This window comes from Choloepus didactylus, chromosome 9 (assembly GCF_015220235.1).
Source record: "Choloepus didactylus isolate mChoDid1 chromosome 9, mChoDid1.pri, whole genome shotgun sequence".
In the NCBI taxonomy this organism is placed as follows: Eukaryota; Metazoa; Chordata; class Mammalia; order Pilosa; family Megalonychidae; genus Choloepus; species Choloepus didactylus.
This window is the reverse complement of record NC_051315.1, coordinates 42817733-42843760: the sequence shown is the minus strand read 5'-3', so window position 1 is coordinate 42843760 and position 26028 is coordinate 42817733. Positions and strand designations below refer to the sequence as shown.

The following is a 26028-nucleotide window of genomic DNA, read 5'->3' as shown; positions in this document are numbered from 1 at the left end:
TGCCAAATTTTTTGATCATTTCAAAGAACCAACTGTTGGTTATGTTGATTCAATTTTTTAATTCTCTAATTTATATATATCTATAATTTATATAGATATATATATATCTGCTTTAATCTTTGTTATTTCCTCCCTTCTGCTCACTTTTGGTTTATTTTGCTCTTTTTTTTCTAGATCCTCCATTTTGAAGTCAGGTCTCTGGTTTGAGAGTTTTCTTCTTTCTAATGTAAGTTAAGTAGAGGTATAAATTTCCCTGAGAATTGCCTTTGCTGATTCTCATAAGTCTGTGTTCCAGTTTGCTAGAGCTGCCATTATGTAAAGTACCGGAAATGAACTGGCTTTTACAAATGGGATTTATTAGGCTACAAGTTTCCAGTTTCCAGGCCATAAAAGTATCCAAACAAAGCATCAACAAGAGGATACCTTCACTGAAGGAAAGCCAACGGCATCTGGAACACCTCTGTCAGCTGGGTAGACACGTGGCTGGCGTGTGCTGCTACTTTGCTCCCAGGTTGCATTTCAAAATGGCTTTCTCAAAAATGTCTCTGGCCTTCTGTTTCTCTCAGCTTCTCTCAGCTCTCTGCTTGGCTCTCCTGGGGCATTTTTCTCTAAGCATCTGGGAGTCCTCTCCTAGCTTCTCCAGGGCAAACTCTGAGCTTTATCTCTTAGCTAGCATCGCCAAATGTCTTTCTTTCTACATCTCCAAGCATCTCCAAGTGTCAACAGGTATTGGGGTCTGTGTTGGCTCTTATCTTCTGTCTTAAATACTCCAGTGAACTAATGAAGACACACCCTGAATGGGCAGGGACACAACTCCATGGAAATAATCAAATCAAAAATTTCACCCACAGTTGGCTGAGTCACATCTCCTTGGAAACATTAAATCAAAAATTTCCACCCTAATCAAAGGACTAATAAATCTGCCCCCTCAAGACTGAATTAAAGAACATGGCTTTTCGGGGGTCCATAACAGCTTTAAACCTGCACAGTCTGGGTACGTTGTGTTTTCATTTTCATTTGCCTCAAAATTTTTCCTAATTTCCCTTGTGATTTCTCCTTTGACCCTTTGGTTGTATAAGAGTGCATAGTTTAATTTATACATATTTGTAAATTTTCAAGTTCTCCCTCTGTTATTGATTTCTATCTTCATTCCTTTGTGATCAAAGAAGAAACATTGCATGATTTTAATATTTTGAATTTATTGAGACTTACTTTGTGGTCTATCCTGGAAAATGATCCATTTGCACTAGAGACAAAGCTAAGGCTTTTCTGGAAAGATTATGAATGATGTTTTGGTTTTAATATATCACTTTTAATCTTCATGTGACTAATTGAGCACAAGAAGGTGGAAAAATAGTTATAGTCATTCGTCTTCCAGGGGTGAATTAGTTTCCTGTTGCAACTGTAAAAATTACAGCATACAGGAGCTAAGACGGCAGCATAGAGAGGAGTGGAAGCTAGTTAGTCCCCCTGGAACAACTAATACACAACAGGAACAACTAGTAAATAACCTGGAATAACTGCAGGGAGACAAACATGACTGTCCACTCATCATACACCAACCTGAATTGGGAGGAATGCCCAAGATCGCAGCATAAAATCCGTAAATAAAAACTACAGACCCGAGCCAAGAGCCCCTCCATCATGGAAGCCTCATGGTGCTAAAGAGCAGCACTCTCTGAACAAGCGAATATACCTCAGCCCAGGTCCAACTGGGGTTTTAATGTTAACTGCTCAATACAGACTGTGAATCCCCAACAAGAAGACAGAGGCTTTGGGTGATGACTGACCTTGGAGAGTCAGGGGACTTATCTGTCTCAGGAAGGGGAGCCCAAAGGACTGGGTGCTATCTCCGGCTGATGGGTGAATCCAGGGCCAAAGACTGACTCTGAAAGAGGGCTTTCTGTCCCTTTCTCTCTCTCTCAATCTGGGCAGCTCAGTGGAGAAAGCCTCAACCATTTTCAGCTTGCAGTGCTCTACAGTAGAGAAATCCTCAGCCATTTTAAACTTGCAGCACTCTGACCCAGACAAGGGTGGAGATAGCAGAGTCAGACAAAGAACGAATCCATTTACATGCAAATGACCTCTCTCTAGGGGGCATGTCTTCCCAAGAAGAAAGAGGTGGGGCCCAACTCTTCTACCCGCCTTCCATTCAGAGCCAGATCCCAGAGCCTGGGGGAAAACAGCCAAGGGCCACACCTCCTTAAACCAGTCTGGAGTACAGGCTGACAGGCACCACCTGATGGGCAGAAAAGCAGGTGCGTCAATCTCTAAGGCACACCATCAGGGAAACCAGATACTGAATATTTCCTCCTTCTGGGACCTGAGCCTGTTCTCATCTGGGAAAACCTGATTTGGGTGCCCAAGGAGGTCAGATGCCTAGACAACAGAAAACTACAACCTACACTAAGAAAAACAAATTTATGGCCCAGTCAAAGGAACAAACTTACACTTCAACTGAGATACAGAAATTTAAACAACTAATGCTAAATCAATTCAAAAAGTTTAGAGAAGATATGGCAAAAGAGATAAAGGCAATAAAGAAAGCACTGGACATACATAAGGCAGAAATTGAAAGTTTGAAAAAACAACTGGCAGAATCTATGGAAATGAAATGCACAACTCAAGAGATGAAAGACACAATGGAGACATACAACAGCAGACCTCAAAAGGCAGAAGAAAACACTCAGAAAAACTGGAGAACAAGGCACCTGAAAGCTTACACACAAAAGAACAGATAGAGAAAAGAATGGAAAAATACGAGCAACGTTTCCAGGAACTTAAGGACAAAATGAAATACAAGAATGTATGTATCACTGGTGTCCCAGAAGGAGAAGAGAAGGGAAAAGGGGCAGAAGCAATAACAGAGGAAATAATCAATGAAAACATCCCATCTCTTATGAAAGAATAAAATTACAGAACCAAGAAACGCAGCATACTCCAAACAGAATAGATCTGAACAGGCCTATGCCAAGACACTTAATAATCAGCTTATCAAACGTCAAAGACAGAGAGAATCCTAAAAGCAGCAAGAGAAAAGTGATCCATCACATACAAAGGAAGCTTCCTAAGACTATGTGCGGATTTCTCAGCAGAAACCATGGAGGCAAGAAGGAAGTGGTGTGATATATTTAAGATACTGAAAGAGAAAAACTGTCAATCAAGAATGCTATATCCGGCAAAACTGTCCTTCAAATATGAGGGAAAATCTAAAGTATTCTCTGACAAACAGAAAATGAGAGAGTTTGTGAACAAGATAACTGCCCTACAGGGAATACTAAAGGGAGCATTACAGACTGACAGGAAAAGACAGGAGTGAGAGGTTTGGAACACAATTTTGGGTGATGGTAGCACAGCCAACATGGCTAGATTTGACTCCCAGGTGTGTAAATTTCCCTAGCAATGTGGGATATAACTCCCGGGGATGAACCTGGATTCAACATTGTGGGACTGAGAACATCTTATTTGACCAAAAGGGGGATGCAAAATGAAACGAAATAAAGTTTCAGTGGCTGAGAGATTCCAAATGGAGTCGAGAGGTCACTCTGGTGGCATGCTATGCACTATATAGATAACCCTTTTTAGGTTTTAATGCACTGGAATAGCTAGAAGTAAATACCTGAAACTATCAAACTCCAGCCCAGTAGCCTTGACTCTTGAAGACGATTGTATAGCGATGTAGCTTACAAGAGGTGACAATGTGATTGTGAAGGCCTTGAGGATCACACTCTCTTTATCCAGTGTTCGGATGGATGAATAGAAAAATGGGGACAAAAAAACTAAATGAAAAATAGTGTGGGAGGGTGGGATGTTTTGGGTGTTCTTTTTTACTTTTATTTTTTACTATTATTTTCACTTTTTCTGGTACAAGGAAAATGTTCAAGAAATGGATTGGGGTGATGAATGCACAACTATATGATGGTACTGTGACCAACTGACCGTACACTTTGGATGATTGTATGGTATGTGAATATATCTCAATAAATTGAATTAAAAACAAAACAAAACAAAAAAATTACAGCATACTAGTGTGGCTTAAAACAACACAAATTCATTACCTTACAGTTCTATAAATCAGAAGCCTGCAAAGGGTCTTGCTAGGCTAAAATTAAGATGCTGGCAGAGCTGTATTCCTTCTGTGGGATTCTACAGGAGAATCCATTTTCCTGCCTTTTACAGTATCTAAAGGCTGCCCGTATTCCTGGGCTCATGGCCCCCTCCCCTCTTTGAAGCCAGCGATGGCAGGTCAAATCCTTCTCATGCTGCATCCCTCTGACATAGACACTTCTGCTTCCCTCTTCGGCATTTAAGGGCACTTATGATTAAATTGGGACCACCTAGATAATCCAGGATAATCTCCCTGTTTTTAGGTCAGCTGATAAGCAACCTTAATTCCATCTGCTAACTTAATTCCATTTGGCCATGTAACATAAAATGTTTATGGGTTCTGGGAATTAGAACATGGATATCTTTGGGGATCCATTATTCTGTGTCACAGTGGACAATTTTTTTCTTTGCTATCCAGAAATTATTCATATTAATCCATTTGCTTTCAAAAGAGAAAGCCTGAGGAAGAGTTTCTAAATGTATATGCATAATACATATGTATAGCATATATGTATAATACGTATGTACAAAATGAAAACCTCAGGCTTCCACTTTGTGCCTGGACTGTTCCCATTGATGTTTACCAATCTTTCCCTCTTGCAACATCTTCCAGATGACAGAGTCATTTTCTATGATGCAAGTCTTATGATGCTTAAAAATGATTTCATGGCTATTACCTACAAGACATAATTAAGTCCTTCAGGAAAGGTTCCTGCCTCATTATCCAGCAATCTTATCACCTGAAGCACACAATCCTCTCTTACACAATACACACACACACACACACACACACACACCTCCAGCCATACTGAAATACTTACTATACCCAGATTGTGCCAGGCTGTTGTGCTTTTTTTCTCTTCAATGAAATCCCTTTGTGTGCCTCAAAATCTCCTCTTCATAATTCAGTGCAAATATTCCCTCATGAGTAAATTCTTCCCTGACCTTTCCAAGGTATATTTCCTTTTCTGTATTCCCACAGAACATGATATACAACTCTATTAGGAAATTTATTATGTTATTCTTAAATATTTGTTCTCATCTCTGTCTGTCTCTCTCTTACACACATGTACACACACACACACACACACACAAACATACCTGTCTCTCTCTCCTCTCTTATCCTCCTCAATATCCTCTCCTCTGGCCCTTCTCTTTCTTTCTGCCAGGAATTTAATCCCTTCATGTGCAAGGACTGCCCAACTGTCATCTTTGAATCTATTATGACTGGAATCATTACAGGCTTTTAAAAATATTTGTCGAATAAAAAATATATTACTATGTAGCTATCGGAGCACAAGAAAATGGACTTCTCCTTATAAAATGATGGTACTAATTGAGGGATATTTTGAAACCATGAAAAATTAAAATCCTACACATCATTAAAATCCTAAAGCCAGAGATGCCCATGGAAAAGTCAAATTCTGGATCTTTTGGGAGTTATCCTAACCAGTGCTTATTCAAACACCACTCTCATGAGAAGTCATCAAGTATTTAATTTCATTAATTTGCCAGCAGGTCCTCTTGTGTTAGAGAAGCAAGTACAGGTGCTAAGCAACTTTAGGTCTCTAAGCACAATCTCATGTGGTCTCTTCTTATGCGTAATTCTTTTGCACCAGCTCCACAGAAACCATCCAGGCTAGAGATAAGCAACTCAAAACCAATACAAGTAAACTTCTAAATTACTCTATATTCAATCAATCCCTCAAATATGCAATGCAATGAATGGTCAAAGAATTATGGTTTCTTTGTACCACCCAAGAACACAGTAACCCTTAATAAAATCAATAATCATGTTTCTTTCATTTCTGGATAAGAAGAACTGCTGTTTTGCTAGATCCCTAGTATTTGCCAGGCACTCTGCTATGGGATTTACCAATATCTAATCTGTATGATTCCTCACTGAGGGGCATATTGTTATCTTCATTTCACATATGAAGAAACTCAAGTTTCGTGTGTTATAGTAGTCCCTTGGTGCTGAGTTCCCAAAGCTTTAGCTCTTTCCAACAACTAAGCCCATGCTCTTCAACATGAAATTTTCCTACTTCTTGATCAACCTGAGAATTGTTTTTAAGTGATAAACTCCTCTCTGACGATAGGAAAAAAAGAGAAGTGAGACTATTCCAAATCTCATCTACAACTGCAAGGAAGATTATTGCTCTCCAAAAGAAAAATATGCATACATGTTATGAAGATTAAATAAATCAATAACAATACAATTATCTCAGTTCCTAAAGCTATCATTTACAAGGCGATTAATTGTGTCAAGGGAAAACTGTCCATGTCTAACTCTATGATAAATCACATTATAATATAATGAGCTCAAAGTCTGAAAGAAGCTTGATATTTTAAATCATCAAAGACACTATCTAGGATAGTTTCTATACTAGAGTTTCCAGACCATTAGAAATCATCAAAAGGTTACCAAATGGAAATTGGACATTTATCCTTGATAGAATTTCAAATGATAACTTGATCTGTTTTCCCACCTTTGGCTTTTAAATATCTCAGTTCAATATAAGTAATATTGGCAATGTCATATTAATTAGATGCTGTGATTGATCATTAACTCTGTTTTCTACTTAAAATATCAGAATAAATTGTTACATAATATATTTTGTTAGAAATGTCTCTCTGTCTCTTTTTTTAAATATGGTTCCATCAGTGAAAATACAAACAAAGCCACTGTTATGAAAAATTTGAAGAACCCTTTAGTACTTAGACAAATTATTTAGGAAGAAATAAGGTTTCTTCATTAATGAGCTACAACAAAATGTCACAGGTATCAAGGCTAGCATGTTTTCCTTTTGATTTTTGGTTCTTCTTCTTTTGAAAAAAAAAGATTATGATTAAGTCAATGAAGACACCAGATGGTTTCTGTTACTTGGCATGGTAGAAAACAGTTTGTGCACAATGTGGTCCATTGACTTACTTTTTGGTTCTTCCCTGTTAAAGATCAATATTTATGTTGATGTTTTATTTCCTAACGGCTACCATAAAATGTCCTCTTTTCCTTTTTATTTTGCCAACCTAGTCAGTAAATGAAATTGAGACAACTGACTCAGAGTAACTAGAGTTGAAAACTTAAGCTGGCCTATGCAAAAATTTGTTGAGCTTTTGAAAAACCATTATGAAAGGAATATACTTCAAAATTTAAAAAAATAAATTTAAATGCTCCCTAAATCCCACTGTGCCGCTTTGAATGCATTATGTCCCCCGAAATGCCATTATCTTTGATATAATCTTGTGTGGGCAGACTTATCAGTGCTGATTAGATTGTAATTCTTTGAGTGTTTCCGTGGAGATGTGCCCCACCCAACTGTGGGTGATGACTCTGATTGGATAATTTCCATGGAGGTGTTACCCCACCCATTCAGGGTGGGTCTAAATTAAATCACTGGAGTCATATAAATGAGCTAACAGAAGGAACTCAGTGCAGCTGTGAGTGACATTTTGAAGAGGAGCTACAGCCAAGAGGGACACTTTGAAGAATGCACTGGAACTGAGAGAGGAGCTTCAGCTTACAGAGACATTTTGGAGATGGCCTTTGAAAGCAGACTTTTGCTCCAGAGAAGCTAAGAAGGACAAACGCCCCAAGAGCAACTAAGAGTGACATTTTTGAGGAGCTGAAGCCTAGAGAGGAATGTCCTGGGAGAAAGCCATTTTGAAAGCAGAACTCCAGAGCAGATGCCAGCCACATACCTTCCCAGCTAATAGAGGTTTTCTGGACGTCACTGACAATCATCCAGTGAAGGTACTCGATTGTTGATGCACTATCTCGGACACTTTACAGCCTTAAGACTGTAACTGTGTAGCCAAATAAACCCCCTTTATAAAAGCCAATCCATTTCTGGTGTTTTACATTCCAGTAGCAATAGCAAACTAGAACACCAGTATTTAAACAGAATACACAATACAGCTGGGGATGGGGGTGATAGAAACTGAGTCCACTAATAGTATCAATTTCCAATATTCTACAATAGGCGGAACTATAAAAAAGTATCAGTTCACTCACAAGGAATGGGGCAGGGGAGTGAAACAGAAACAAAACATAAAAAGAACTTGTCAACGTGACAAAAGAGAAGGAAGATGAGTTAAGAATGTCATAGGACTGTTGATGGTTGCACAGCTTGCACTAGGCCAGTAATTTTTGACAGCAGACAAGTCAGCTTAGCTGAACTAAGAAATGCATGTGGTGTTCAGTAAAAAGGAAAATTTTAAAGAACATTTGCCTAAATTTGACACACACATCCAAAAACAAAGTAGGGAATATGATGTAGTTGCAGAAAAATAACAAGGTCTATTGCAATTCAATCCACATACACTCAATGGAAACTGTTTTAAAAGACCACAGTTACACAAAACACTTTCATATAAGTGCATTATGTATGAAGAGGCGTTTGCAGGCTGGATTTGCTATTTTGATCCATCAGACAAATTTAGCAATGTCCCCACTGCATCTTCCCAATTTGACAATGCTTTTTCATGTGTGTGAAAACTGGCTGAAGAGACTTCTGTAAAAATTTAGATAACACACGATTTTCTTGGAATATTTAGAAGCTGAGTGACTGATATTTGAAAATAGAACACTAGGACACAATTCCACTTTTCTTAAATTCTTTTTTTTAATGTGGAAATTTTTTTCCTATTCTTTCCAGCAATTCAAGCCAATAAAAATTGTTAAGAATTATAAACTACTAGTCAACTCAATAATCTTGTGAAACATTGCTAAGTGTTAGTATCATCATATTTTCTTAGGATTGTCATGATTTAACTATAGTAATTTTCCCTGAGATTGTAGTCATATATCTTGTATAAAGTGCTACTAGAATATTAATTCAATATAATCATAAATCTTTTTAAAAGTACCTATTTATAATGAAAGAATATTTCCATATTTATATATTATATATTTATATAATGAAAGAATGTTTCCAACACTTCAAGAATGGGAAGAACCTGTTCTACTAAGTGAAATGTTTGGAGAATCACCATGAAATGACTGAAAGCTTCAGCTTCAAATCTTTTAAATTTAATTAAAGAATTTCTGAATTAATTCAGTCATATGTATATCAATATATTGTGTACCTTCACATCACTGCTATGACCAATAGCGGACATCTGCTTTTGTTCAAGTTCCTTTCCCATCCATTCTCCAAACGTGTAGGCAGATACGGAGGGTGAGGAAGGGCCCACAAATTAGTGTGAGGGCAGAAGCAGAAGAATCTTTTCTCCTAAATTCCTTTTAAAAATGCTGATGATTTGAAAAATAAAGATGCTTCTATTCACCACAAAATAAGTAAAAACAAGCTCAGTATTTTGGAAGGAATTTTTATCTACTTCATAAATAAGTTGAGTTTAACTAAACTCTATTTTATTCCTCCCTCCCAGTATCCTCCACCTCCCCACACTGCTCTAGTCTAAGGTTTTATTCTTCAATGTTGTATGCAAGAATAATTTATACCAAACTTTTCAGTTACCGTGGAGAAGTTCTTTAACTTTTAAAAAGACATATACTGAATTCCCTTGATTTAAAATGAATGCTTTGCTACATAGTAACATTTATAAAATTGGAATTGGCTCTAAATTTAAATTTTCTATGTAATGAAATGGTATGATTTGATTTGATTTAAATTTATCCATAAAATGTGCTGTGAATGAAATCTTTTATTTTTTTTAGAAGTCTGTGACATTTAGGAAAGAAAGAAATGAAAAATTTATATAGTAAGGAAACATCCACCATGGAAAATGATAAATACCCAATTCTGTGAAGCAGACAGCACTGTAATACAGGAATCTGATACAAATAACAAAGAAGAGTGGTTTATCAAAAACTCTTCTGCAAAATACCAATTCCTGCATAGCAAAATACATTTGCCAAACTTTCTGAAATGATTTTTTAAAAATTTTACCCATCTGAAAAGATATACAATTTTCTGTGGTTGTCACTAAATATTTTAAAGTCACAAATTCTTTTACCTCTAAGAGACATAAAAGCAAAAATAAAATTCAGTTCGAAAGGTTAATAAAAAGTTGGGGAATATATGCATGGTGTGATTTATCTGAAACCAAATAATAAAAAATGCCCAATTATTACTGTCATTATAAAATCTTAAAAGACATGGCATCCCAAAAGGCTAATCAGTGTTGAAAAAATAATTTTCTATTTGCCTTCTCCCTTTTTTTTGAATATGTTCAGAAATTTAAATTCTTTCCATGTATTACAGAATAGCTGCCACACATTCCTTAATTAAAACTGGTAACTGTAAATGTTGTGATTGGTTTCCATCAACTGTTAATTATAGCATTTCAACCTGATTAAAACATTTCTTCAAACTACTTGCCCCTTTATTAGTCTACTTAGTCTTCAAGTCAATGAAAACACACATCTAAAAGCTAAAGAAATATTTTTCCAATAACGATTAATTTAAATAATTAAATCCTAAAAAATAAAAGATGTTGCAAGAAATTGAATCAATCAGTTCTGAATATAAAACAGTAAACCAAGTATCTTACTTTGAATACTTGTATTATTGGAGTGCAATAAAGATTTTAATTTACATAGATATTTGATTTAAAATGTTAAATTTACCTATTTAACTATAAATTAATACATCAAAACCCTGAAGCAATGCAAGTTATTAAGAGGTAAGTATAACCTTCTTTATCCAAGTGCTGTAAAACCAGTCTTTGGAGATGAAATATAGCTAAGTTTACAGGCATTGAAATGAGTTTCTATTTGAGGGAACTAGTTCTACTCTATAAAATTTCCTTTAATGTATTTGTCCTGGACCACCAAGTTGTTTCCTTTAAAAGATATGTGTCATTTCAAAAATTATATGTTAGAAGCGAATTATCATTGGCAAATTACAATAGATCAACTTGAAAGTGGTTAAAATGTTAAAGGGTTACTGACTAAATTTTTAAGATTTAGTAAAATAAGAGACCAATATCCATCTTTGGTCAACTTCATATGTCAAAACTTGATTTTAATGGACTTTCTTCAGTTCATTTGAAATGACATAAATGGAAATAGAAACTTTGAGAAAAGGATCAAATTAAAGAACAAAACTATGAAATTACAAATTTGTGGTTATCAGTAGTCATATAGTTAGTATAAAAATAGCTGAAGGCTAATGAATTCTTATGTAAAAAAATCATTCTCTGACAGAGTATGAAACAAATGTAACATCTCACAATGGTGGCACAATTGTTTTGGTTGATATAATTTACATATTAAGACATGTCTCAACTATGAATATTAGACAATCAACTTAACCCTTCAAAACTTCTAAAAGTACAAACAAAAAAGGGATGATCTGAATTATTAAAAGAGCATTAAAATGTAGATTACCAGAGAGATCCAAGATGGAACAAAAATGCATAAATTCAAACACTACTCCACATGGCTCCGACTTAAAGGTTCATGGCTTATTGGAGAGATGGTGAATTTGGAAACAACATGGACTTGAACAAAACTGAAAAAGTAGTCGCAAAGTAAAAAGTTTATCTTTGAATCATAAACTCTCTCACCAAATCCTAGATACCTAATTTCCTAATGCTTGCCTTAAAGTAAGCCCAAATTCCTATCTTCTGAATCACATTTAATCCAAATATGTCTCAACATAGCCCATGTTCCTAAAATATAGCATACCTCACCACCACCAACACCACCACTACCAGATTACCTCCTCGCCCAATACAAACTCTTAAAATCCATATTCTGGTGCAAATCTCAGCAGATTATTAACAAGAAAGCAGTCCCCTGATATCATGCTTAGGGGAAATAGAGTAAATCATTCAAAGAGATGATTATACATTAAAATCAAAGACTAAACGTATTAAAAGAAATGAAAAGTACCGTATCAAAAGAGAGGTTAATGCTCCCCTTGACAAGGATGAAAGAGGCCTCAGGCCTGCACAACATGTATTTGGTTAAGGCACTGCTACCTACTCTGTGGCATCTAACCATCATTTTTCAAATGGCATGATCCTATATCGAGAAAATCCTGAAAAATCGACAGCAAAGCTACTACAGCTAATAAATGAGTATAGCAAAGTGGCAGGATACAAGGTCAACATGCAAAAATCAATAGTGTTTCTATGCACTGGTAAGGAGCAATCTGAGGAGGAAATCAAAGGAAAAAAAATCCATCTACAATAGCAACCAAAAGAATCAAATATTTAGAATAAATTTAACCAAGGACATCAAAGACATATACCCAAAAAACTGCAAAAAGCGCTAAATGAAATCAAGGAAAACCTAAATAAATGGAAGGGCATACCATGTTCATGGATTAGAAGACGAAATATAGTTAAGATGTCAATTCTATGCAAACTGATTTATAGATTCAATGCAATACAAATTAAAATTAAAACTGGGATTTTAATTCCAACAACTTCCTTTGCAGAAACAGAAAAACCTATATCTAAAAATATCTTGAGAAAGAAGAATGAACTGGGAGGTCACACACTATCTGACTTCAAAGTATATTACAAAGCTACAGTGGTCAAAACATCATGGTATTGGCAAAAAGACAGGTATAATGACCAATGGATAGAACTGAGTGTTCAGAAATAGGCCCTTTCATCTACGGACAACTGATTTTTGATAAGGCAGTCAAGTCATCTCAACTGGAACTGAGAAGCCTCTTCAACAAATGGTATTTGCAGAACTGGATATCATTACCACAAGAATTAAAGAGGGCCCCTATCTCACACCTTAAAGAAAAATTAACTCAAAAAGGATCAAAGAAAGAACTAAACTTTAGTGCTAAGACCATAAAACTTTTAGAAGAAAATGTAGGGAAAGATCTTAAAGATCTTGTGATAGGAGGTGGTTTCCTAGACCTTACACCCAAAGCACGAGCAATGAAAGAAGAAATATCAGATAAATGGGATCTTCTCAAAATTGAATACTTTTGCACATCAAAGGACTTTGTCAGGAAAATAAAAAGGCAATCTATGCAATAGGAGACAATATTTGGAAACCATGTATCACATAAAGGTTTAATATTCAGAATATATAAAGAGATCCTACAACTCAGCAACAAAAGGCAAACAACCCAATTAAAAAAAAATGGGCAAAAGACATGGAGGGACACTTTTCCAAAGAGGAAATAAAATGGTTCAAAAAACACAGGAAAAGATGCTCAACTTCACTAGCTATTAGGGAAATGCAAATCAAAACCACAATGAGATACCATCTCACAAATACTAGAAGGGTATTACGAAAAAAAAAAAAAAAAAAAACAGAAAACTGTAAGTGTTGGAGAGGATGTGGAGAAAGAAGCACACTTATTCACTGTTGGTGGGACTGCAGAATGGTGCAACCACTCTGGAAGGCAGTTTGGTGGATCCTCAGGAAACTAAGTATAGAATTGCCATATGATCTGGCAATCCCATTACTAGGTATATACTCAAAGGAACTGAAAGCTAAGGCATGAATGGACATTTGTACACTGATTTTCATAGTGGCATTATTCACAATTTCCCAGAGATGGAAATGGCCCAAATGTCCATAAATGGATGAGTGGATAAACAAACTGTGGTATATACATATGATGGAATATTAGGCAGCTGTAAGACAGAATAAAGTCATGAAGCATGCAACATGGATAAACTTCAAGGACATTATAATGAACAAAATTAGCCGGAAACAAAAGGACAAATTCTGGATGGTCTCGCTAATATGAACTAACCATAATGAGCAAACTCTGAGAGTTAAAGTTGGGAACACAGGTTTTCAGGAGGTAGAAAAAGGGTAGAGATCGGGCATTTTATGCTGAAGAAGTACAGGACATTCAAAAGGATTGATTGTAAAGATCCTGAAATGGATATCACAAGAGTATGTGATGGTACCTCAATACTGTAAGTATAATGAACAAAGCTGACTGTGAGTATGGTTGAAAGAGGAAGGCTGTGGGCATGTATCACACAAGAAGGAAAGATAGAGGATAAAAACTGGAACTGTACAACTTAACAAAACCTAGAGTGGACAATGATGGTGATTAAATGTAGAAATGAAATAAAGTTTTTACATAAGGGAGAACAAGTGAATGTCCACATTGCAAGGTATTGAAAATGGGATGGTATATGGAAAACATGCAATAAATGCAAAGCAGGGTCTGCAGTTAACAGTAACTTTGTAACATCCTTCTATTAATTATAACAAAGGCAATACATCAAAGATAAATATCAACAGAGGGGGATTTAAGGGAGGGGTACGGGATTCTTGTTGGTAGTGGTGGTATTTCTCCTTTTTTTATTCTTTATTCTTTATTTTTTTTTTCCTCTTTTTTCTTTGTGGATGAAATGGAAATGTTCTCATATAGATTGTGGTGATGAATGCATAACATACCAGGAACTATTGATTGTTCACTTAGGATGGATTGTATGGTGTGTGAATAAAACTGTTCAAAAAATAAACAGAAAGATACAAGTGCTGGAGAAGATGTGGAGACAGAGATACACCTATTCACTCTTGGTAGGGAATTAGTATGGTGCAGCCCCTCTGGAGGGAAGGGTTCCACAAGAGGCTAAGTATAGGGTTGCTATATGATTGTGCAACTCTGTTGGTTTATACTTGTGTGTTAGAAATTGTAGGAAGGTGTAATGTGTGGATCAAACCAACATGAACCATAACCAGATAGCTGCCCTGCACGACAGCAGGTGCCAGCCTGTCTGAAAGGGATGAGAACCAAAGATACGGGTAACAAAGGAAGTCACTGAAGCCTAACAGTTTACCTAGGAGTTTCGATAATAGTTAATAGATCACCTGTGTCTCTGCCAAGGGGTAGGTTCCCCGCTGTGGACATGCCAGTGAAACTGAGATAAGAAAGTCTTTGTGCTCATCCCAAGGAATTAGCCCTTCCTTGGGATGTGCAGCACAGCACTTCTACTTCTGGACAAACTGCCATAAACACTGCCCTGAGTCCCAGGAAAAGTTAGAGGTCTCACCCAGGAGGGGACGCTCTGCCTGGGACCATGCACCAGCTCAGACTCTGATAGGCTGAAGAACAGGGACTTCTCCAGCCAGTAGTATCAGATGTGGGGGCTTTCCCCAGCATGGTGAGTTTTTCTTTTTCCTTCCTTTATCTGCTGGACAGACTGCTTTGTCTGCTGGACAGACTGCTTTACCCTCAACTATCGTGTCATTAATGATAAATGTTTGTAACCCTAGTTTGATGAGTTTTTTCTTTTCCTTTCCTTTGTCTGCTGGACAGACCGCTTTACTTTCAACTATTGTATTATTAATAATAAATGTCTGTAGTCTTGTAATTCAATAAATCTCTTCTGTAAAGTTATACTATATTAGTTTGTGTCTCTTCCCTCCTCCCACGATTCACCTCGCACAACAACTTGGAAGAACTGAAAGCCGGGACACAAGTGGGCATTTACACACTGGTATTTACGGCAGCAGGATTCATGATTTGCAATGGATAGAGGTGTCCTAGGGTGCATGGATGGGTGAACAGGGCGGGGGATGAATTGTGGTGTATACATGTAGCAGAATGCTGAGTGGCTGCAGGAGGGAATAAAGATGTGGGCATGGAGCTAAGAGAATGCTGAGGACATTAAATTGAGTGGAATAAGCCAGAAATGAATGGACAAATAAGACCTCACTAATATTAACTATAATGAGCAAAAGCTGAGGATTGAATTCGAGAGCATAGCTTATCGGGGTGTGCAACCTGGGCAGAAATTAGGCAGTTGGTGATGCAGGAGCCCAGAAAGTTCAATAAGGCTTGTTGTGGTGGCTCCTAGATTGTAGGCTCTTGCAGCAGCCACCTCTATTCCTGAGTTTTGGCTCTCATTTAAGAGATGTTTATTTGGTGCAGAATATGTATTCTCAGTGGCACACTATCTAGTTTGACCTGTGTGGTCTGTTCATTTAGACAGCATGATGCACGAAGCTGAGTAGGGAATGAGATCTTGTTATTCTGTATGGGTTGATTCAGTGCCCCAGTGCATCCTGGAGTAGTCTGGGCAGAAAATGGAGAAGTATTCCCGGGGTCCTTTGACAGACTGGGGAAAAATGTGGAAATATTGAACTTCCCCACCTGGGGAATTCCTGATGTTTTCCCGGGCACTAGGGACTCCCGATTTGGTGAGTTGGGCCCTCGATCTGGGGGCTTTGCCCTTTTCGGGCTTGTTCCTGCAAAAGAGAAGCTAGGCCTACTTGTAATTATGCCTGGGACTCACCCCCAGAGAGCCTCTTTTGTTGCTCGGATGTGGCCTCTTTCTCCCAGTCAACTCTGCAGGTAAACTCACTGCCCTCCCCACTACACAGGACATGACTCCCAGGGATGAGCATGGCCCTGGCATCATGAGATTGAGAAAGCCTTGTTGACCAAAAAGGGGAAAGAAAAGGAACAAGGTAACATTTCAGTGGCTAAGAGATTGCAGGTAGAGTCAAGGGATCATTCTAGAGGTTATTCTTATGCAGTATAGATATTCCTTTTTAGTTTCTAGTATATTAGAATGGCTAGAATGCAATATCTGAATCTGTTGAACTGTAATCCAGTAAACTTGATTCTTGGTGATGATTGTATAACTCTACAGATTTTATCAGGACTGTGTGATTTGCAGACCTTGTGACTGATCCTCCCTTTATCCAGTGTATAGGCAGATGAGAAGCAGAATGAAGACCAAAAAATATATACATAATGGGGGGGGGTGGTATGGATGTTTTTGGTGTTCTTTTTATTTTTTTTTCTTTGTTTTGGAGTGATGAAAATGTTCTAAAATTGATTGTGGGGATGAATGCACAACTATATGATAATATTGTGAGCCACTGTAAACTTTGGATGGATTATATGGTGTGTGAATACATCTCAGTAAAATGGCATTCAAAAAAAAAGAAATTAAAGTAATTAATATTAATGAAAACTTAATTTCCTTAGCTTAAGTCCTGTTTCCTCCATTATACTAAATGTCAGAACTTTTAATTGAGAGTCTTTTTCTATGACTCTTACTTAATTCACTTTGAGACTTTGTCCCAATCTATTCACCAGAATTTGCCACCCGACTTCTTAAGGGCTGACTGACTGTGCAACACAAAACACTAAATTCTTCAATGATTTTCACAGAATAATAATTAGGTAACTTTAAACTTGGAAATATTATTTTTAATACAATACTGAGTAAGTAAAAGCAATTATTTTGTAACAAAAAAAATGTCCATCGTACTTGGTTAACTGCACAGTTTGAACAGAAAATAATTAAAGCTTTCCGGGCTTTACAGACACTGAGATGTGTAAAAATAATAAGGCTTTAAAAGACTGCCCATTACATCTCTGACTCAGGCTTACAAGAAATGGGCTCTGAAAACAAAAGTTTAAGGATAGTTAATTCAGAATGATTCCCCACCTTCTGATGGCTCTATTTTCTGAGTTAATATTTAAAATCAATCAAATGTTTTAGACGTGCCTTCTTTTGCTAAAAGTACATTTTCCTTTCCACTAATATGAGTGAAAGAAACAGGAAAGTAACAGATTAAGGTGACCATTTAGCATTAAAGAACCAAAATAACTATTAATGTAGTATTTGTATTAACTTAATTGTGCTTCAACCATTCTAAATTCCATGATGCATTTTTAATACCCAAGAATTAATTTATACATAATTGTTCTGTAAAGCGAAGACTTCAAAAAAAAGAATTACAAATTAGGATTTTCAAATATTCAAGCATACCCAAAAAATTAAAAATTAACTGAGATAAGGAAGAAACTGTTAGCCAAAATCATTCTCTGCTTTATCTCTTTTTCTTTCTTTTTCTCTTTTTTTTTTTTACCAATGTACTATTCCAGGAAGAAAATAAATGTAAGAAAATGGGAATAGGGGAGAAAGACTAACTGATTCATTGAGAATCATCTTCAGTATAAGATACAAAAATATCCTGCCTCTTTTAAAACAGAAAAAACTTTCATCACTGTTGAGATTTCCCCCCAAGTCTACATTTTCACCACAGAAAATGATTGATTCATGCCAATGTGGGTTTGTGGCCTCACCCAAAACTGGTTATCTTTCTCGATATCATTTTATGTTTTTCCAGCACTTTGGCCCCAGAGCTTATTTCATTCCAGAATCTCTGCCTCTGTTTCCAACACACATGGGCTAAATGTTCACAATCCTGCCTGGTTTCTCTGATTAATACCAGATAAAAGCAAGAGGAATTTAAACTAGCACATTACTCTGATACTTAGCAATATAAGTCACCCTTTTTATGAAGCTACCACCACTATTTGGCATTAGGTCTCCCATCTAGTCACTTGCCTAGTGCGACATTGCCAGTATCAATTCCTCTCCCAACGATGAGAGGAGCCCAGCCGCTGACCCCAGCTAGCACTGAGGACCTGCCAACTACCAACAATACTGTCCAGTTCCTAGAGTCTACTGGAACAGTGTGTGCTCCATTTCCTTTGGACCCTCAGAACATTCTCACATGCTGGACATGACCGATGCCAACTATAATGAAGAGCAACTGCTTTATCAATGGCTAAGGTATGAGAGGCACTACCTTTTGGACGACACAAATTCTCAACACCTGTCTCTTCTATTCTACACACTCATGTTCATCCTTTCAGCTATCCACCTCAGTAATTCCAAACCTTCCTAAAGATGCCTTCTTACTGAAATCAAGGTAGCTTTTCACAGTACCATGTAAGGTTTTAATGCAATTCTTCAATGTTTTCTTCTAGTACGTAATACTTCAGTTCTCACATGCTTTTATATTTAAATACTTAGTATATTTGCGATTTATCTCATGGATATGAGGTATGGATCCAAATTTCTTTTCTTTTTCAGATGACTGTTTATTCATTACAACATCATTTACCAAAAAGCCCTATTTCATGAGAGGGACAGAATTACTACTTGCGTTTTTTTTTTTTTTTTTCTTTTCTGAACACATTACTTTTGACAAATAATATCTGAAAATGATCCTCTTGAGATTTGATGTTTATGTTAGGAAATTTAATATTTTAACTATCACAAGTTTATGACATATATCAAATCCTGGCACCTTCAAAATGATGATTTCAAAACAAACAAACAAACAAACAAACAAAAAAGAAACAATGGTTTCAACATTTAGCTCTAGGAGAGCTATCCTCCAGAGAGTAGGGTACGGAATTTAAAAACTGCTTCTGGCAAACTACTTTATGAAAATTACAGGATTCTTATCAACCTTATGGATCTTAACCTACCCCTATTTCACTACCTCCAAAACAAAACCAACTATATTTTAAAAATTCAGCAGTGGAATGAATTAAACAAACTGAAGACAACTCCCTTACATAAAAAAAAAAAAAAACACCTAATTAGCAGAGGCACAAAATGATCCAGATACTATACAATAATATATAATTATAACACTACAGAAAGAGAAAAAGAAAAAAAAAACAGAGGCAGGAAATCCTATTTCTCAGTTCCTTTAACCTGCCAAATACGCTGCTTCTAGTTTCCAAGAGATGTGCAGGAACAGAATTTAGCACTAGGAAGATTTTCACCAACATGAATTCTAATCATCTGTCCAAAAAGTCTCAGTGATAAAAATTCTTAACAAATCCATTTTGTGAACAATATTAGGAATTTCAAAGAGGTTTTCAGAGAGAGCAGTGAAGAGTAAGGATATGAAATAAGGAGAGGATATGAAAAAGAGGCTAACAACTCATAATTACAATTTTTAAAAAATATGTCTAATACTGAGAATTATAAATTGTTGAATTTCCTCTAAACGAAATACTTATCTTCTCAATTATGGTATGGACCTCATTAATCTATCATTGTAGTACTTTTCCAGAACTAGCAACAATATAAGTGTAAAAATATAATCAACTTTATAGAAAAATTCTTTTCAAGAGGTTTGGGTTTATTACTGAAAATTTCTGTGTAATACTATCAATGAAGGATTGATGCCAATAGGCAAAGTTTATTACTAGTTTCAGGACTCATAAAGATTCCCTTCCACCTATTTTTGCAGTAATTCATATAACTACAAAATGTTGGGATTAGTATATAGAGACCATAATAAATATAAATAATGTCCCAACAATGAAATAGGATTTGAATTTTCAGCTAAAGTAAATGTGATTTAATTATAATGATATTTATGGAATCTATGCCACACTCAGGTAAAAATTAGAGAAAAAGCAAGCACAAGGGAATTTCCAATTAATGATAAGTGATATTAAACACGTTTCAAATAAATCCTCATAAAAGTTTATCTAATACAGCCAAGATATGAATAATCCATGAGTAGCTTAGTAACCCTTTGGTAGGTATAATGATAGGGTCTAATATGCACTTAGGATGATAGCTCACGTTCAGCATTGACAGAAAGGCACTCTAAAAATGAAAAATATAAATAACAATGGGTCATTTCTACTAAAATGTCTTCTATCTATTTTGGGTGATCTTGAAAATCTTCTAAAATCAACTGCATTTTCTTTGACCTCTGGGCTGAGCATCATGACAGAAGAAAAACTGCCATCCATATCTATCTTGAGTTTCCTAACATATATTATTTTACCAAGTATAATGATGTATCGTGCCATAAAGAATTACAGTCAGACCTGTTAAAATATAGTATTTCTTAAATAAAGAACTGGAAAATAGTGTCTATGAAAAGAAATTATTTAGAATGAATAATTATTAGTCTTAAATTGACTAAGACAGAGATTTCCACACTTTCTCAGCTCATGGTTTTCTTCCATTTAAATAATTTTTTTTTCACTATATCCTAGTCAAAATAAATATCTACTTGTCCTAGTCATTAAGTAGTTAGGTTCAAGCAACTTATTAATTATTTATGTCCTAACAACTTGGTAGTCATTTTAAAAGCTAATACACATAAATTGAAAAAATAGAATAGGTCATTCATAAAAAAACACAATTACTTACTAATAATGGTATGTGCGCACCTGTTTGGCAGCATATTGTTTCTCATCCTCATGTTCTGTTCTATGTTGATTTTTCTTATGATAGTTGCTCTTTACTATAACAACTGTCAAAAACCTAGCTTTGCAAATTAAAGGCAATGTAAGTCAATCTAATGTCAAAACTGTGAACTCAAGCAAATAGTTTACAGAATTTATCACAAATGTTGTGTTTTTATTGAAACTCTTTTGAGTTCACTGCAGTGCTTTGGAGCACAGTAAGGGAACCATACGGCTAAAGATTAAACACAATCGTAGTAACAAAACTCAGTGTTAGGACTCTAATGATCTCAAAGAATCACTAGTTTCAAAAATACTAATTTCCAAAAGTAGGAAATGAACAAAACCAAAAAGAAGATCATTAAGTCTTAAATGCATCTTGATTGCCAGGCTTATGCAAAGCAGTGTGTCAGACGTTAGGGCTACAGTTGGAACCAGGCAGAAAAAGCCACTGCCTTCCTTGAACTAACATTCTAACAGGATAAATTAATACAAAATACCTAAATGAATAATCATTCTAATTTTAGTTATGATATATACCACCAAAGAGACTGACAAGGCTAGTAGGATTGGATGCTTTGAGAATGAGTAAAGAATGAATAAACAACTTATTTTAGGGGATAAGAGAAGCTTTCCTTAATAAGGAAATAACATTTTTGGCAAGCTCTCAGTCAATGGTTCTTAATCAGGGGCAAGTTTGTTCCCAGGGATATGCAACAAAGTCTGGAGACATTTTTGGTTGTCCTGTCTGAGAGGTGCTACTGGCACTCTAGTAGACAGAGGACAGTGATGCTGCTAAACATTCTAGAATGTAAAGGGAAGCCCTCATCTCCCACAACAGAGAATTCTCCAACCCAAAGCATGAATAACGCTGAGGTTAAGAAATCCTGCTCTGAGAGGCTAAACTTGCATATAATTGTGCCTAAGAGTCTCCGCCTGAGTACCTCTTTGTTGCTCAGATGTGGCCCTCTCTCTCTCTAACTGAGCCACCTCGGCAGATGAACTCACTGCCCTCCCCCATAGGTGGGACTTGACTCCAAGGGGTGTAAATCTCCCTGGCAACATAGGATATGACTCCCGGGGATGAATCTGGAACTGGCATCGTGGGATTGAGAATATCTCCTTGACCAAAAGGGGGATGCAAAATGAGACGAAATAATTTCAGTGGCTGAGAGATTTCAAATGGAGTCGAGAGGTCACTCTGGTGGACATTCTTATGCACTCTATAGATAACACCTCTTAGGCTTTAATGTATTGGAACAGCTAGAAGTAAATACCTGAAACTACCAAACTCCAACCCAGTAGTCTGGACTCCTGAAGATGACTGTATAATAATGTAGATTACAAGGGGTGACAGTGTGATTGTGAAAAGCTTGTGGATCACACTCCCTTTATCCAGTGTATGGATGGATGAGTAGAAAAATGGGGACAAAAACTAAATGACAAATAGGGTGGGATGGGGGGTGGTTTTGGTATTCTTTTTTTATTTTATCTTTTATTCTTATTCTGATTCTTTCTGGTGTAAGGAAAATGTTCAGAAATAGATTGTGGTGATGAATGCATAATTATATGATTGTACTGTGAACAGTTGATTATATACCATGGATGATTTTATGGTATGTGAATATATCTCAATAAAACTGAATTAAAAAAAAAAAAGAAATCCTGTTCTAAAATATTGGAAGAAACTAAATAGTCAACGGTGTGTAGTATGGGGGTGTTCAGTTGGTTGTGGGGAGTTGGGGAAAGGTGAGAGTAAGTACGTATTCCAGGCCGAGCAGAGAGCATATGCAAAGGCTCTTAAGTGGTAAGAGCATGGCGTACAATCACCCAAAAGAGAGCTAATGTAGGTGGAACCTAGTATAAAATTCTCAAAGTGCATCCAGGGAAGTCAGAAAGAAATTTTTTCAAAATGAAGATTCTGCTTGGATGGTTGTTAGAGTAAAAGGAATAGTAGCGGCTGTTATGTTAATAATCCAGGAGAATGCCCGGTTCTATATAGCATTCAACTTTTCTCTCTGCTGAGAAAATGTGACACGGCACAGAAGGTAAGTGATCTACCCAAAGACCTGCAGTCATTAATTGCCATAACATTGCTGGTGTTGGCTCCTGAGAAGCTGCCAGATTCTACAAGCTGGTCAAGTATGACCTGGCAAACAAAAAATCTGAAGGAGTAAATAGAGAGGGATATTTTATAATCAGAGATCTTTTCACCCCTTAGGTCTCACTGTAAATGATTACTTTCATTACTCTTAGCAATGATATTTCATTGTCACCCAGAACAGAATTAAGATAGTTACAGCAATTTTCATGTTATGCAATTTAACGATACAGTAAGCTGACAACAATCAACTAACCTTGGTAAGACAGGTGGTATACACTTAATCTATATACTATAATCATAATGCTATATCATCATCTATAGACTATCAGACAGAGGCTATGATAAACCACATATAGTCTTAAAAATTTTTCACCTCATATTAGCAGCTGTACAACAGAGGAAAGAGAATAGGTATTGTATTTATTAAACACCTAGCTTGCATGCACAAGATTCAGAGCTAAATCTTTTCACTTGTTTCTATTCAGCCCCCCAAATATCCTCATTTTAAGGAAGAGAAAATTGAGGATATATGAGGGAAAGTCACATGCCCAGGTCCAGCATCTACAAGCTAGAGCCAAGGTTTCATTCTCGATGTCTCCCGGTACCCAAGCTCCTACCACATCACCCTTCCCTGCAGAAGGAACAAAAAAAAAAAAGGAATTAACTGTCTCTTCCCTGTAATTCATTCTTGTTCCATGTTCTAGCCTCCAGTACTCTCTATAGCAACCGCAGGGCACACCCTAAAATGAGTGCCTAATTCTTCCAAATTGTCCACTCTTCCCCTTACAGGGACAGCCCATCTCATTCTGTGCCCCCAGGAGATGATTCACAGCTATAAAAGATCACCCCTGTCCCTGTCTCAGATCCTCCAGAACACCAAGAAGACAGAAAAGCAAAGTAGCTGAAGTGAAGAAACAGCCATGTTAATAGTTTGAAAGACTGGTTCTACTATCAGCATAGACCTGTGCAGAATCACATGAATAGGACAAAAACTAGAGGGCCACACAAGAGAAATCCAATTGGGAGGGAAATAATCCATTTATTTCTTAACACCACATTTGGTTTCTAAACCCCACTAGGTAGCCAGAGGCAAGAGACTAGATTCATTCTGGTTAGGTTAGAGTACACTGATTTAGTTTGTTTTATATATAACAAACTAAATCAGTGCACTCAAACCTACTTAAGCTTTTAATAACTAGGTGAAGGTCTCACAAAATTGTCAGAAATGTGAATACCAAAGTTGAAAACATAAGTATATTGGTCTGGGTATTTTCATCATATTATTTCATTTTAACTTCCCAAGAGTTCAGCAAAGCTATTAGAAATATCCTTGTTTTACAGATGAAACAACTGAGTGTTGGATAAATTAAATAACTGGTTTGAACAGACAATTTGTGGCAAAATGGAGATTTCTCTGCATTTTCCAGCAGACCATCTGCAGGGCATTTTTTTTCCTTTCTTTCTCCTCCAAATAGTTTAAAGCTTCCCAGCCCTCTCAACTGCACTGGAGGTGACTTGCAACCTTTTCAAGTCAATATCCAACATAATGTAATAACCACAACTAGAAAGGGTCTCATCCACTTTCATTACAAATCTATTTCCCCTTTCCAGTACTAGCTCTCTCCGTTGGCCACAGGGAGTAGAATGCCCCGCACCATGCTCCTCTGTATGTCACTTGACAGTTTATACACGAGCTCTTACATGTTTCTCCCAATAACCACGGAAGGTAAGACACACTATAAACCCGTCACACACAAAAGGATACCACATTCCTCAGAGGTGAACTGGCTTTGCTGGAAGCACTATTGTAAGTAAGTGACTTTCAAGTCTTCAAACACCTAGCCCAGGACTTAATACAGCTGCCTCCCTATCTTCATCCAGGCCAAGTCTTGTCCCAATCTCCAGGGACTTGTGGCAAACCGTACTGCAGGTTACTAATTCCTGGCTACTAATACTGTATATCCATAACTGGTAAGACTGAACCTCCTTTAAATGCGCTAGATTTAAAGATCAACCTGATAACAATACATTTATTATTTGATATCATTTTCTTCCTCACACTGAGTCAGATCAGAGTCTTCCAAAGAATTTCATCAGAAGGTGTTATTAGTTTTCTATTGCTGCCGATATTCTAAAAAACGGCTTAAATGAATACAAAGTAATTATCTAAATAATGAGTTCTGGAGGTCAGAAGTTTGAAATGGGTCTTTCAAGTTTAAGATCAATGTATTGGACTTTCAGTGGCTGAGAGATTTCAAGTGGAGTCAAGAGGTCACTCCGGTGGACATTCTTATGCACTATATAGATAACACTTCTTAGGTTTTAATGTATCAGAACAGCTAGAAGTAAATACCTGAAACTACCAAACTCCAACCCAGTAGTCTGGACTCTTGAAGACGACTGCATAATAATGTAGATTACAAGGGGTGACAGTGTGATTGTGAAGGCCTTGTGGATCACACTCCCTTTGTCTAGTGTGTGGTAGAAAAGTGGAGACAAAAACTAAATGACAAATAGGGTGGGATGGGGGGGATGGTTTGGGTGTTCTTTTTTTACTTTTATTTTTTATTCTGATTCTGATTCTTTCCTGATGTAAAGAAAATGTTCAGAAATAGATTGTGGTGATGAATGCATAACTATATCATCGTACCATGAGCAGCTGATTGTATACCATGGATGATTGTACGGTATGTGAATATATTTCAATAAAACTGAATTTAAAAAAAAAAAAGATCAATGTACTGGTAGAGCTGCATTCTTTCTAGAGGCTCTAGGAGGGAATCCATGCCTTGCCTTTTCAAGACTCTAGAGGTTTACTGCATTCCTTGGCTTGTGGCCACATTAATATAATCTGGGCTTTCATCATCACATCTCCTT

At 36.6% G+C, this 26028-nt stretch overlaps 1 protein-coding gene and 1 non-coding gene across 3 annotated transcripts in view; one reads left to right on the top strand and one right to left on the bottom strand.

Annotated features, from left to right (window-relative positions):
• The window catches only part of KCNJ3 (potassium inwardly rectifying channel subfamily J member 3), a 154655-nt gene that overhangs the window by 64593 nt on the left and 64034 nt on the right, over positions 1 to 26028 (bottom strand). The window lies entirely within an intron of this gene.
• On the top strand, positions 11965 to 12087 carry LOC119545045. Its single transcript, XR_005219024.1, has one exon. It is a non-coding gene; the product is annotated as a U6atac minor spliceosomal RNA (small nuclear RNA).